General features: G+C 35.8%; 1 long non-coding RNA gene across 2 annotated transcripts in view; it reads right to left on the bottom strand.

Moving 5' to 3' along the window:
- Positions 1-237: 237 nt before the first annotated feature.
- Positions 238-12,951, bottom strand: part of LOC112541575 (uncharacterized) — a 37,382-nt gene continuing 24,668 nt past the window's right edge. For both annotated transcript variants that reach the window (XR_015794231.1, XR_003085575.2), the window contains 2 exons: positions 3,757-3,909; positions 238-633 (listed from right to left, as the gene is read on the bottom strand). This is a non-coding gene — a long non-coding RNA (uncharacterized LOC112541575). The remainder of the gene's footprint in view (positions 634-3,756; positions 3,910-12,951) is intronic.

Raw genomic sequence — 12,951 nt, 5'->3', positions numbered from 1 at the left:
CATTCTATTATTTTTTTCTCCAACACATATCTAGGGATTGTATGCTCAAAGATTTTCAAAATAGAGGTTGGAGATGACAGTGTCAGTGGAAACAGTTTCTGCAGAGTGAAGAAAATAAAATATTTGCCATGTTTTATTTTGCTGCTGAATTATAGTCTGATTTTATTCCCATGGACCTTACATATATGAAGTTATGATCCAAAATCAAGAGGAAGTAAAGTTTCTGAGAACCCTTCATTTTATTAGGTATTAGGAATGTTTCTCCAGGAACTGCTTTATTAATTTTATAATTTTAAAACCATACATTTCATTGTATACAATTTGCAATGAATTCCTATACAAATAGGAATTGTAGGCTAATTTAAGTATCTAGCCTTTGGCTGTAATAAAGTATTCATACATTCAGATGTAGAACTGGTGTTTTTGAGGTCCCAAGGATGCAACTTCCTCAGTGTAATATGGCATGAAATATGAAGTGGGTTATGAAGTTCCCAAGAGCACGGATCTTGTAGACCATTCCAACTATCTACTTTGGATGCATTCCCAGCTCTAACTGGAGGAGGTATTGTCTTGGCCAAAACTGTAGAAGACTTTGTGCAAGGATCTCTGCATTCTGTCCTGCAGAACAGGTGGCTGATGATATGAAATAGCAATTGGAAATAGTTATTGAAGCTAGACAGGATCCAAAATGTTGGTGTTAGTTCTGAGTTATGACTCACACTAACTAAGAGTGTAAAGTTAAACATATAAATATTCCAAATAGTGAAAAAAGCAATCTCAAGAAAATTACTGAATGAATTTCTGAGCTGATGCTTAGCTTATAAAAGATGCTCTCAAAAAGTTGTTTAACAGCCTGGCCTGGCCCAAGGCACAGTATTAGATTGTTTCTTACAATCTAATGAATGTAACCCTGAAAAACCCTTGTACTTTTTTGTGCTATAATTCGCAAATCATACACAATCTCACATCTCAAATTGCACTTTGCTACTTCCATCCTTCCAAATTGTGCTGAAATGCAACTATGTGTATTGCTGGTGCTGTTCAACCAGTCCTGATAACAGCAGTTGCAAAGGCAGTCAATGGGGAATCAGCTCAAGGCAACTCATTTGAAGCAGCGAGAGCCAGTGTACTGTAAAGTTTGCTTGTTTGAATAAGGAAATGCGGATATCAAGAAAGTAAATACCAGCTGTTCCTGAGGCAAGTAAGGCTGTAATTATCGTGATGTATTCCTCTTGCTGGGTGCCTCGTCTAGAAAAGATACTATTCTGGGGACGTAATCAAGTTAATATGTTTCATAGGTTAAAACCTGATGGTAGTCAACTGGCCTTTCCACATGAGGTAAAAGGGAAGGGTTGAAACTAGGACAGTGGAAATAGGAGCAAGCTTCATAGTGGCTAAATCAAACCTGCCAATGGCAATCTCGCTTCTCAGAGAACAGCTGTCATGTAAAAGCCAATATTTAAAGCCAATATGTTTGCATTACAATTATATTTACCTTTCACATCTTCTGGGCATTATTCATTTCCTGCATTATTGCTCAGTTTCACATTTTATTTTTCATAATGAAGCTTTTTACTCCTCAGTGAACCGATAATTGCTGCTTGCTACAGAAAAATCTTGATGTTGTGGTTTAGAAAAGTAGGATCACAGATGTTGCAGGTAGCATTTCTTAAGCTCGTCTTAGATACATTTAATTAAATCAAAAGGGTCTAATCAAAAGTTTGGTGAAGAGAAATAGATTTGAAACTTTTCCAGTTGCACAGCAAGAAAAAATGTAACTGATTTCCAGAGCCTTGGATTTACCTACCGATTCATGCCCGAGAAAGATCCCTAGGATGCAATTCATGGTCCAAGAGATTTAAATTCATTCAGAGTTAAGAGATACTCCCCGACTATGTTTCTCTCAGTCTCAAGCTTCAATCCTGCCCTTCACTCTGTTCTTTATAATTTCTTAGTGGGACACAGAGTTTTTTTTGTTGAAGAAGACTAACCCAAAAGAAGAATGGGGTACCTTGGCCTTTTTTTCCTACTGGTTTGTATTTTGCCATCTTCACTGAGCAGCTGGTATAGTGATCCTTTCCTTTTCTTTTTATTCTGAACATATCTAAAGAAGACATTTGGATCTGACATCAGTTCTATAGTTCTTGTAGATTACCTGTTTGTACTGTTCCTTTGTGATCTGGCTTTCTTTCCATTTCATCCATTGATGTGTGTGTGTGTGCACACACATGCACACACACACATACATTTTTTGTTTTCAGATATTCACAATAGAAGAACTTCTGTAGTCACATTAGCTTTTTCTACTGTTGTCCATTTTCCCCTTCATTTCAATAGTATGCGATTGTGCTTTTAGCATCTCCTTCCTTAGAAACTCCCCACCAATTTTCCTCTAAGCTTCTCTTTCCCTGGAATCTTATTTATCATTTCACTAAATTTATTCAAAGCTGCTGGAATTAGGCATTTTATCATGTCCGGGTTTAATTTCCTTTAAAATTGAGCTCCGGCATTATATGGCTACTTTCCCCCAATGTTTCTGCCATATCTATTTCCTCAACTCACACTTCCCTACTGCTTAGCATCAAATCAAAGATAGCTCATCCACTTGTGTCTTCTTCCATCATCTGCAAGAGACACTGACAGCAAGACAAGTCATGAATTTCTGGGAAAGTAGTCTGTGTTCCAAAATACAAGTATTCCAGGCAGTTTGTCTTCCAAAATATGTTTCCTATCACAACAACTTTATGCTGATTTGAAAGATTTTTTTCTGATTGATACATACAAACATACATACATTCTTCAGTTGCTATACCACAGCCATCTAGATACCTTAGACCATGATCTCAGAACTCAAATCTTTCCCATCAACACCATTTGCTTACCCAGTCACTGACTTGCAATATCCTTTCCCTTTCCAATCCTCTTCCTGGACAGTAAGTATGGATCTGAATGCCACCTGAATCCCTAAGTTCTTGAGTTTCCTTCTGAGATATTCAAAGTCCCTAGTGATATAGTTGTATCTCTTTGCAGTATCATTTATCCCTACACATACCAACTGAAAGAGATAGTTGTCAAGGGACTTGATAAGGCTTAGAATTTGTTATCTCCATCTACGATCCTTCTTCCTAGCAGACAGTACACTTCATAACTCAATAGGTCTAGTCAGCATATGTTTGTTTCACTTCCTTAGAGCTATTAATAACCAAGTATCATGACTTTTTCTTTATCCTTTTATTAGATGCAGATGCATTATCTCTGACCTCTATCCATTCTCTTTTTCTGCAGTGTCTTATTTTTCTTCCCATGAATACTCAGAGCCTGGGTCATCTGTAGGGATCTGAAACTGACTTTAGCAGTGCACAATATCTTTTATGTCTCTTGCTTCTGGTTGATTCTTCTACAGTACTTGTTCCTCTGTTTGACTGTCTGCCTTATGGAGAGTTATTTCCATTGTCAGTTTCTGTTGAAGAACCTCTTTTTGAACTGACAAGTCCTTGCTTTTCTCATCAGCTGCCAATGTTTTGTTAGTAGCCAGAGATTCCCCAGACAGGAATGCAGAGAATATAAACATGCAACTGCTACTTACAAGCAAGTGTGGGATAAGGACAGCTAGATTACCATTACACAGAAGGAAACATGGGAAGAGAGAACATTGGATTTGAATGTGAAGAAGGCAGGAATCAGCCTTAACAGTCAGAGACTGCTATTGTTTGCAATGGCTACCATTCCTGAGTTGTGATAAAGAATAATTCCTACCATGTCATGTTGAGTTTCTGAGATGCTTCAGCCAAGTTTGTGCCTGCATTGGTGGAGCCAGATCCACTGAAGTATGGCCATCCACTGCTTCAACGTTTTGACTTTTTCTTCAAGGAATGCTACAAGCTTGTATCAGCTGCAATATATGTCAGGCTGTTTTCAGGCAGGAAGACAAACATTGCAAGTCACAATTACCAACTCTTGTCCATTCACTTTCGCTTTTCTTATAATATAATTGTATTGAAGGAATTTTTAACAAGATAAAAACAATACAAATATTAGTAAAGAAACAAAGAAAATGAGGGAGAATAGTGAAAAAGAAAGAAAAGAAAAGAAAAGAGAAAAGAAAAGAAAAGAAAAGAAAGAGAGAGAGAGAGAGAGAGAGAGAGAGAAAGAAAGAAAGAAAGAAAGAAAGAAAGAAAGAAAGAAAGAAAGAAAGAAAGAAAGAAAGAAAGAAAGAAAGAAAGAAAGAAAGAAAGAAAGAAAGAAAGAAAGAAAGAAAGAAAATAGATTATAAAGAAGTGGCTTCCATCTTTTTGACAGCAGTTATAAATGCATTTATATTTTACCCTCTCTCTCTAAGGTTACATCATAATTTCCTTCTTTCCATAAGCTACTGTACCTTTTCTAATCTTCAAACCCATAAATCATAAGTTCATTTTCTCTTTTTTCAGCAAAAAGTCCATAAGGGGTTTCCAGTCACTGATAAATGTAATTGTTTATCTTTCTCTAATCAAACAAGTTCATTTTGCCAACCTTGCTAGTTCTGTCATCTTCACCAACCATTCCTCCATTGTGGGTATTTCAGTCTTTCCCATTTTTGCACAGATAATTGTCTCACAGAAATAATCATATATAAAAATAAACTTCCATGTCTCTTTTCTAATTGACTGTCCATTAATCTCAGCAAGAAAAGTTCTGGTTTCAGTTGAATGTTGATCTTTAAAATTCTTTGTATCATTATATGTATTAAACCCAGAAATTTCTGGCTTTTTTACAAGTCCGCCAGGCATGATAAAATGACCCTTCAGGTTGTTCACATTTCCAACATAAATTTGAAGTACCTTGACACATTTCAGAATTTTTTTGAAGTGTTATACCAATGATACATCATATAAAAAAAATCTCTTCTAGGTTATAACATAACCTAAATTTCAATCCTTTTAACCACATATTTTCTGACTGTTCCATCAGTATATTGTGTCCAAAGTTCTTAGCCCATTTTATCATACAGTTTTTCACTTGTTCTTCTGTTTCAAATTTCAATAAAAGTTTACACATTTTAGCAATTACTGTACATGTTCATCATTTGTACATAGTTGAACCTCAAATTCTGTCTTTTGCTGCTCAATTCCAAATATCCTATTACCGTATTTTTCCATCTATAAGACGACCCCATGTATAAGACGACCCCCACTTTTCCAACCCAAAATTAAGAAATCAATATTTTAAAGATAAAGGAGAACACATTTTTATTTAGTAATTAGGTAACATTTACATGATACACTCAGTGGGAGGAGGTCCAAACTCTCTCTACACCTCTGTTTCCATGCTCTTTTGCATAACTGATTACATTCAATCACGAGTGAAACTGCCGATAGCTTGTCTCTGCAAACAGATTTCCTCCAATTGGTTTGTTCAGCATCAGCTGACGTCAGTTACATCAGGCTCGTGATTGGAGGAAGTCTGTTTGCAGAGACAAGCTATTTCACTCGTGATTGGAGGCTAGCAATAGGAGGAAGCCTGTCTGCAGAGACAAAGTATGGGCAGTTTCGCAACTCTGCAGTTCTCTCCTCGGCTCACTTCCTTGCAATAAGACGCCCTTCCATTTTTAGTGTAACGATTTTAGAAAAAAGTATTGTCTTATAGACGGAAAAATACGGTATGTACCTTAAATCTCTCTCTCAACGTTGTGCGTACGAAAACCATTGAAAACAAAATCCCTCTGCAGCCAATTGCTCTCTTGATTTCATCTTATATTCTCCCTGTCCCTGTTCTAACAACTCTCAGTAAGTTAACCATTTCTCTTTACCTGCTTTTGCTTTCCTGTAAAATGGCACTTGTGCTGAGACCCATAAAGGCATTTTTGGGCACAGTCTGGGTTTATATCTGTTCCATATTCTCAATATGGCACTTCTAATATAATGATTCTTAAAATTTACATTAACTTTAACTTTATTGTACCATAGAAAACCATGCTATCCAAACCTCAGATCGTGCACTTCTAATTCTGAAATTCTCTTATTTCTCAGCAAAACCCACTCTTTCATCCAGACTAAGCAGCAGGCTGCAAAATACAATTTCATATCAGCCAGTCCCAATTGTCCTCGTTCCTTTGTATCTTGAAGTATTTTATATTTAACTGTTGGTTTTCTCCCTTGCCATGCACCCTTAGATATATCTTTCTGCCATTTTTTAAATGGTACATCAGTTGTCATAATAGGTATTGTTTAAAACAAAAACATCATTCTTGGCAAAACATTCATTTTTATCACAGAAATTCTCCCCAACAATGACAATTGTAATTTTATCTTAACATGACCTTCTTGATTTCATTCCATGTCTTAACATAATTATTCTGGTATAACATACAATTCATATTAGTTATAGTGATACCCAAGTATTTTACTTTTTTCTCAATTTTAAAACCAAAATCTAAAAAGCAATTCCATTTGTTTTTCTATTCTCATATTCTTTATTAACAACTTTTGTTTATTCATTTTAAAACTAGCTAACAACCCAATATCCTTTTGCTTTTCCATTAACGTTTCTATTCCTTCCAGAGAATCTTCCAAAATTATCATCAGGTCATCAGCAAACACCTGTAATTTATGTTTCTCTTTTAATCTCCACTCCAGCAATTCTCTCATCTCATCATATATCTCTGCTCAATACTTCCAAAGCTAAAATAAATAGCAATGGTGTCAAGGGGCATCCTTGTCTAGTCCCTGTCTATATCTCACAGGGTTTTGTTAATTCTCCATTTACAATTATCTGTGCCTTTTGTGAGGTATAAATCGATTGTACCCATTTGATAAAATTCCTGCCAAAGTCCATCTCTTCCAAAATTTTAAGCAAAAAAGTCCAGTTCAAATTGTCAAAGACCTTTTTTGCATCAAGAAAAATCAATGCAGCTTGCTTTTCATTATGTTGTCTAAGTATTCCAAAATATGCAATACATTTCTAATATTGTCCCTCAGCTGTCTTTTAGGTAAAAATCTACACTGATCTTCATGAATAAAGTCCTATAAAACCATTTTCATTCTCCCAGCTAAAATCATCATGAATAACTTATAATCATTATTCAGTAATGCTATTGGGCAATGATTTTCTAATGAAGTCAAATCTTGACCTTCTTTAGATATTAATGCTATGTTAGCCTCCATCCAACTATCTGGTATCTTTCCAGTCTGTACAATAGAATTCATGTTTTGCAACAGCTGTAATAATTCATCTTCAAAATGTTTATAATAAGAGGCTGGTAAATCATCTGGTCCAGGCGCGTTCCCTATTTTGACCTTTTTATAGCTTCACAAACTTCCTTTATTGTAATGGGTCCATTCATTAATACTGTTTTTCTGTGATCTTCAGTAAATTATGTTTCTTTAAATATTTATAATTCTTTGCCAGGGAAATTTCTTCTCTTTACATAATTTAGAGTAGTATTGATAAAATATTTTTGCATCTTTAGATTATCTATTAATGTAGTATTTCCATCTTGCAATTTTATTATCATTTTCTCTTTTTCTTTCCTCAATTTATATGCCAACCATTTTCCTGGCTTATTTGAAAATTCAAAATTATTTTGTTTTGCATAATTCAGTTTGACTTCCATTTCTCCTACTATTAACAAAGACAGCTGCCATTGTAAAAGTTTAATTTGTTGTGAAATAATTTTCTTTTTTGGGAATTGCTTTAATTCTTCTTTCAGTTTTATCTGATTTAAAATTGCCTGTGTTTACTCTGCTCTCTCTCTCTCTTTAGTTTACTATTATGCTGTATAAAATATCCCCTCATAAAAGCTTTACTTGTGTCCTAAACCATTCTTATGTCTGTATCATTATTAAGATTATTATCAAAAAATTATTTTTACTTCTTTTTACAATCTTCCATTACTGTTTCTGCAAAAATGTTTCATTTAACCTCCACCTGAAGGAACTGGTTTTTCTTTTAAATGCTAAAACCACTGGATTATGGTCTGAAAAAGTCTTTGGCAGTATCTCCATTATGAATGCTAGTAGCCACATTCCTAGATATCTAAAACAGATCAATTCTTGAAAAAGATCTCGTCTTTCAGAAAAATAACTCTATTCTTTTGTATCACCATTTTTGTATCTCCATGCATTTACAAGCTCTAGATCATTGGTTCTCAACGGGGGCGGTACCGCCCCCCGGGGGGCGGCGGGAGGATGCTGAGGGGCGGTGAACTTGTTTTGGGCGGTAGGGGGGCGGTGGGCATGTTTTGGGCGGTAGAGGGGCAATGAGCATGTTTTGACATTCGAACTTAATTTTAAAACTCCCAAAAAAATTATTAAATCGATTATCCGGTTTACACCATTTGTACCAGCAATAAAACAAACTTACGCAACGGCTGCCCTCACGCACTTCTAAGAATGGTGAGACGAATTTGTATTCTAGGTAGGTTGACCTTGAAGAACTCGACACTACGATTCTTCTCCGATCCCAACCAGCACAGCGCATGCGTCAGCTGTTTTCCCGCGCGATTAATCGCAGCGCGTGCATCAGCTGTCTTCCTGCACGATTAATCGCAGTGCGTGCGTTGAGCGTCCTTTCAATATGAATGTTTGATTTGACCCGTGTTTCTTGAGTTGCTTTTCGTTCGCTTCATTTTTTTTGCATTAGTCATTTTAATTTTAATAAAAGGAATGCAATTACCTTCCAGGGCAAAAGTATCGAGTTAAATCGAACAAATTTGGTGTGTAAGTCTACTGAAAAAAATTACTTAAAATTTTTGCCTTTTATAATTCAGTAACTCCCCCCCCCCCCAAGGGTGGCATTGAAAAATTTTCCGCTCCTTAGGGGGGCGGCAGCTTCAAAAAGGTTGAGAATCACTGCTCTAGATTGTCCATCATGTAAAAAAAAAAAAAAAAATTGGTAATTTACCTTGTGTTGTTTTAATATCTTTCTCAGAGGTTATGTTTTTTTGTGGACAAATTACTTCATTCCAATCCCCCATTAAATACCAATTTTCATATGTAAGTCCATTAGTTTGCCCATAAGTTCTTTGAAAAAAGCTACTTTATCCTCATTTGGGACATAAATTCACATTAACAAAGTCTTGGCTCCATGCAAAGTAGCTTCCACCCTACATATCTACCATAATCATCAGTCAATATCAATTCTGGTTGCAATTTTGGATTTATATACAAAGCAACTCCATTTCTCTTTTTAATTTCTGCTGAAATAAATTCTTCACTCAATTTTCTGCAGATCAAATATTTTATATCCTTTTTTAAATATGCATTTCTTGAAGACAAACTACATCTTGTTTCAATTTTTTAAAATAATGAAATATTTTTTTCTTTTTTGAGGAGCATTTCCTCCATTTATATTTCATGTTAGGCATTTAAAATCCATATTTATGCCAAAAACTTAGAATAGTCAACACTTGTAGCCCCTAGCACGATAGCTTCTGCCTCTTGTTTCTTGTTCCTTTGTCACTTCCATTTGCATTTCTTCCAGTTCCCCTTTAAACTTTTCTAGAAATTCTCTTGCTTTTTGGACTGAATTCAGTCTGAATCTCTGTTGTTTAAAAGTGAAGATCACTCCTTCCAATTTATCCCATCAAAGTGTTATATTTTTCTGTTTGAGCTTGTCAGTCAAAAAGAATTACTCTTTTCATTTGTGCGGTATTCCAATTGGAATTTCTTTAAGTACAATCACATCTGCATTATTTATCTTCAGTCTAGTGATGAAATACTGCTGCAAAACTTGATCTCTGGTCTTCTTTCTGACAAAGTACACAAGAATATCCCTTGGTACATTTCTTAGTTTTGCAAATTGTGTGTTGATTCTATAGCCTTGCAGTTTCTGCCTCCAGGCCATCTTCATCTCATTCCAAAAACTGTGTTAGAGACTGAGCAATCTTTTCTGTAGTGTCTTCTCCAGGATCCTCTGGAACTGCTCTAAATCTCAGGCAGAATTCTTTTTGTCTCAACTCCAATAATGCCAAATTGTCTAATAACTCCTTTTCCATTTCTCCATTTATTATTCCTATTTTACTTTCTAAAATTTCCACTTGGTTATTAAGTTGTTTAACTCCTCCCGTAAGATACCCTTTAGATTCTTCAATATTTTTTTTTTTTGGTAACATCTTCTTTCGTCTCCTCTTTCATCTTTATGAACCTTTCTTCCAATCTTCCTTCAAAAGCAACCAGCTCACTTTTGACAGATTTGACAGCTTCTGACACCTTTCACTTTAGAAATGCATTTATTTCTTCTTCTCAGATTATCCAGGTGTAAACCTTTGATGTAAAGGGGGGGAAAAGTTAGAGATTTCCCTTTGAATTCTCTTGCTGTTCGCTTTCTGTATTGAACTTACTCTTTAGAATCTGGCTACCTTATAATTCTATTACAGTTTCTGCTTATTGAATGGAAGCAGTCATTCAGTCCCCCACACTGGGCAATCAGCCCCTCTCAGAACACACTCCTTTCTGTCAGCAGTTATTCACTCCTCACAGCTGAGCACTCCGTTCCTCAGAATAGAGAACTTCTGGTTATTTTTCTTCCTGTGGATCATCCCCGAGAAACTCTCTCCATGTTCTCTCACTCAGTCAACTTGATATTCATAAAGCAATTTAATTGAAAAAATATGTGATTTAAAAGGTCTAACCTTTGAGATGAAGGCTCAGTGGAAGCAAATCAACTATATTTTAAGAGGAAAAAATCAAAAGAAATACAGAAGGTACGGGCACAAGGTTACTAAGGATGTGCATGCTAGCTTTAGAGGGAATATGCTTTGTTGCTTTGATCAGTTTGGTTGTGATTTCCTTCATCCTCCCTTGCTCTGCAATGAATTTCTGGGATGGGACGGCTGCAACTGTATATAACTACATTCCATAAGCAGGTCACAGTAGTATTTTAATTTAATATTGCTTATTTTTAAATGCAATACAATAGAGATGTAGCACAGTATAGATCAGTAGCAACAGTATAACAACATAATCATTTTGAAACACCCTAATTTCAATCAGATACTGCCCCTGCAAAGAAAGACCCCTCCATTTTGTAAAGATCCTGAAAAAAGCATTTTAAATCTCTGGAAACAGGATTCCAAACATAATTCAATGGGAAATGGATTTCAGAAAGTAGTAGTTAGATGGGAGAAATGTCTAAAAGTTCAGGAGAGGCATGTCCATTAAGGAATAGCATCTGATGGGACCCAGGAGGAGAGTGCTCTCTGCTGCGGCACCCACCCTTTGGCACATCAGCTCCCTGCAGTTAGATTGCCCATGACCCTTCCGGAAGGCTCTGAAAACATGATTTTGGCATCATGCCTGGGGGTCCATTGGTGGTATCGAGCCTGCTGGTTGGTTGCGTTGTTCATAATTTATTGTACTCTCCCGCAAATCAGCTTTATTGTTCTAATTAACGGTTTTCATTGGTTTTAATGGCTTTTACTTTGTTTTTATTTTTAATTGTTGTTGCTGTTTTTTAATTATGTAAGCCACCCAGTGTCTCACCCAGGTGAGATGGGTGGCGATATAAATTGAATCAACGAATCAAAATGCGAAGTGGCAGTTCTGAGGCAAGGGAAAACTAAGTGACCCTGATTGCATGGACAAGCCAAGGGGCACAGGAACATTATTCAAATAATGGGGTGTTCTTGTATGCACAGCCTAGGAGGTCAGCTCCAATTAAAAATAGTAACATTCCTGAAGTCCCAGCCAGTATGAGGATTGGCAGAAACAAGTAGGGGTACATCCGGAGAGATCCAGAACCACATGGACTGCACTATTTTACACCTGAACGGGAAATGGTATGGAAAGCAGGGGTAGGAAGGTCTGTCAACAAACTACTGCAATAGTCCAGGCAAAATATCACCAAGGCATAAACTGCTTAGCTGTTTCAGTAGTAAAAAAAAAAAAAAAAATGAATGAATGAATGAATGAATGAATGAATGAATGAATGAATGAATGGATTCTGTAGATATTTGACATATAAAAAGTTATTGTAGTTTCATCAAGGAAAGGCTTTAAAAAAGTTTCCCATCTCTAAGAACTCCCAAATCTTGTACCATTAATAAAACAGCATTACACTACTGGCTGTTACATATTCTTTCTTTCCTAATACTCTCAACAATCTCCAGCTGGCTTTCATTGCCATCCAAAGCAGAGTTTAAGTGGGTTGTCCCAAGATCTCTTTATTGATTAACCATGGCCAGTTCAGATCCATGGATCCATGGCTATTCCTCTTACCCCCAAAGTATACCTTTTTACATTTTACATTTATGTTTTTGCCCAGTCACTTAGTTTGGTGATATCCTTTTGAAGCTCTCCAAAGTCTGCTTGAGTTCCCACTGTTCTAAATAATTTGATGGCACCATAAAATTGGCTTCTGCTCATCTTTGACTCCAAATCATTTACAAATACAATCAATAACTCAGGTTCCAACAGAAGTTTAGGGGACCCCACTGCTTACTTCCCTTGATTGTGAGCTGTAATAAAGCAATTTGTAATAAAATGAAATTAACTTTTGCTACATGTGTTCTGGTTACAGGAGAACAATGCATTATGCATTTCTGTCATTTATAATGGTTTATGACCATAACTCCATACATGGTGAACCTTGTCTGCAATCAACTTTGTGTTTTAATGTGACCTTGGATCTTTATTGTCTCTCCAAATGGATCCTTCCAGATGGAATGTGTAACATTAATAACCCCGGTAGGCAAACGCCCATATGGTTTTGCTAACTGTTGTTTGTTTATGGAGACATTTGTTCGGTGCAAATTAACCTATAAATGAAGATAGATTGGATTTTTTTTTCTTTTAGGATTTGCAGGGGAGTGTATATAGTGAAATTCTTCACTATTTTTTCTAAAGGTCATCCCAAATAGAATGTAGAAGATAATAAAGTTTTTATATAGTAATTTAAGATTATAATTACAACAATAAAAATTAATACAAACAGAAAAAAGATAGAAAAATAAAAAGAAAGAGTAGAAGGTGCAGA

This window comes from Python bivittatus, unplaced genomic scaffold (genome assembly GCF_059951505.1).
Source record: "Python bivittatus isolate LINGU-HERP-01145 unplaced genomic scaffold, Pbiv_v1 ctg000960_np1212, whole genome shotgun sequence".
NCBI lineage: Eukaryota > Metazoa > Chordata > Lepidosauria > Squamata > Pythonidae > Python > Python bivittatus.
The sequence above is the reverse complement of the archived record's forward strand: the minus strand, read 5'-3'. Positions and strand labels throughout refer to the sequence as shown.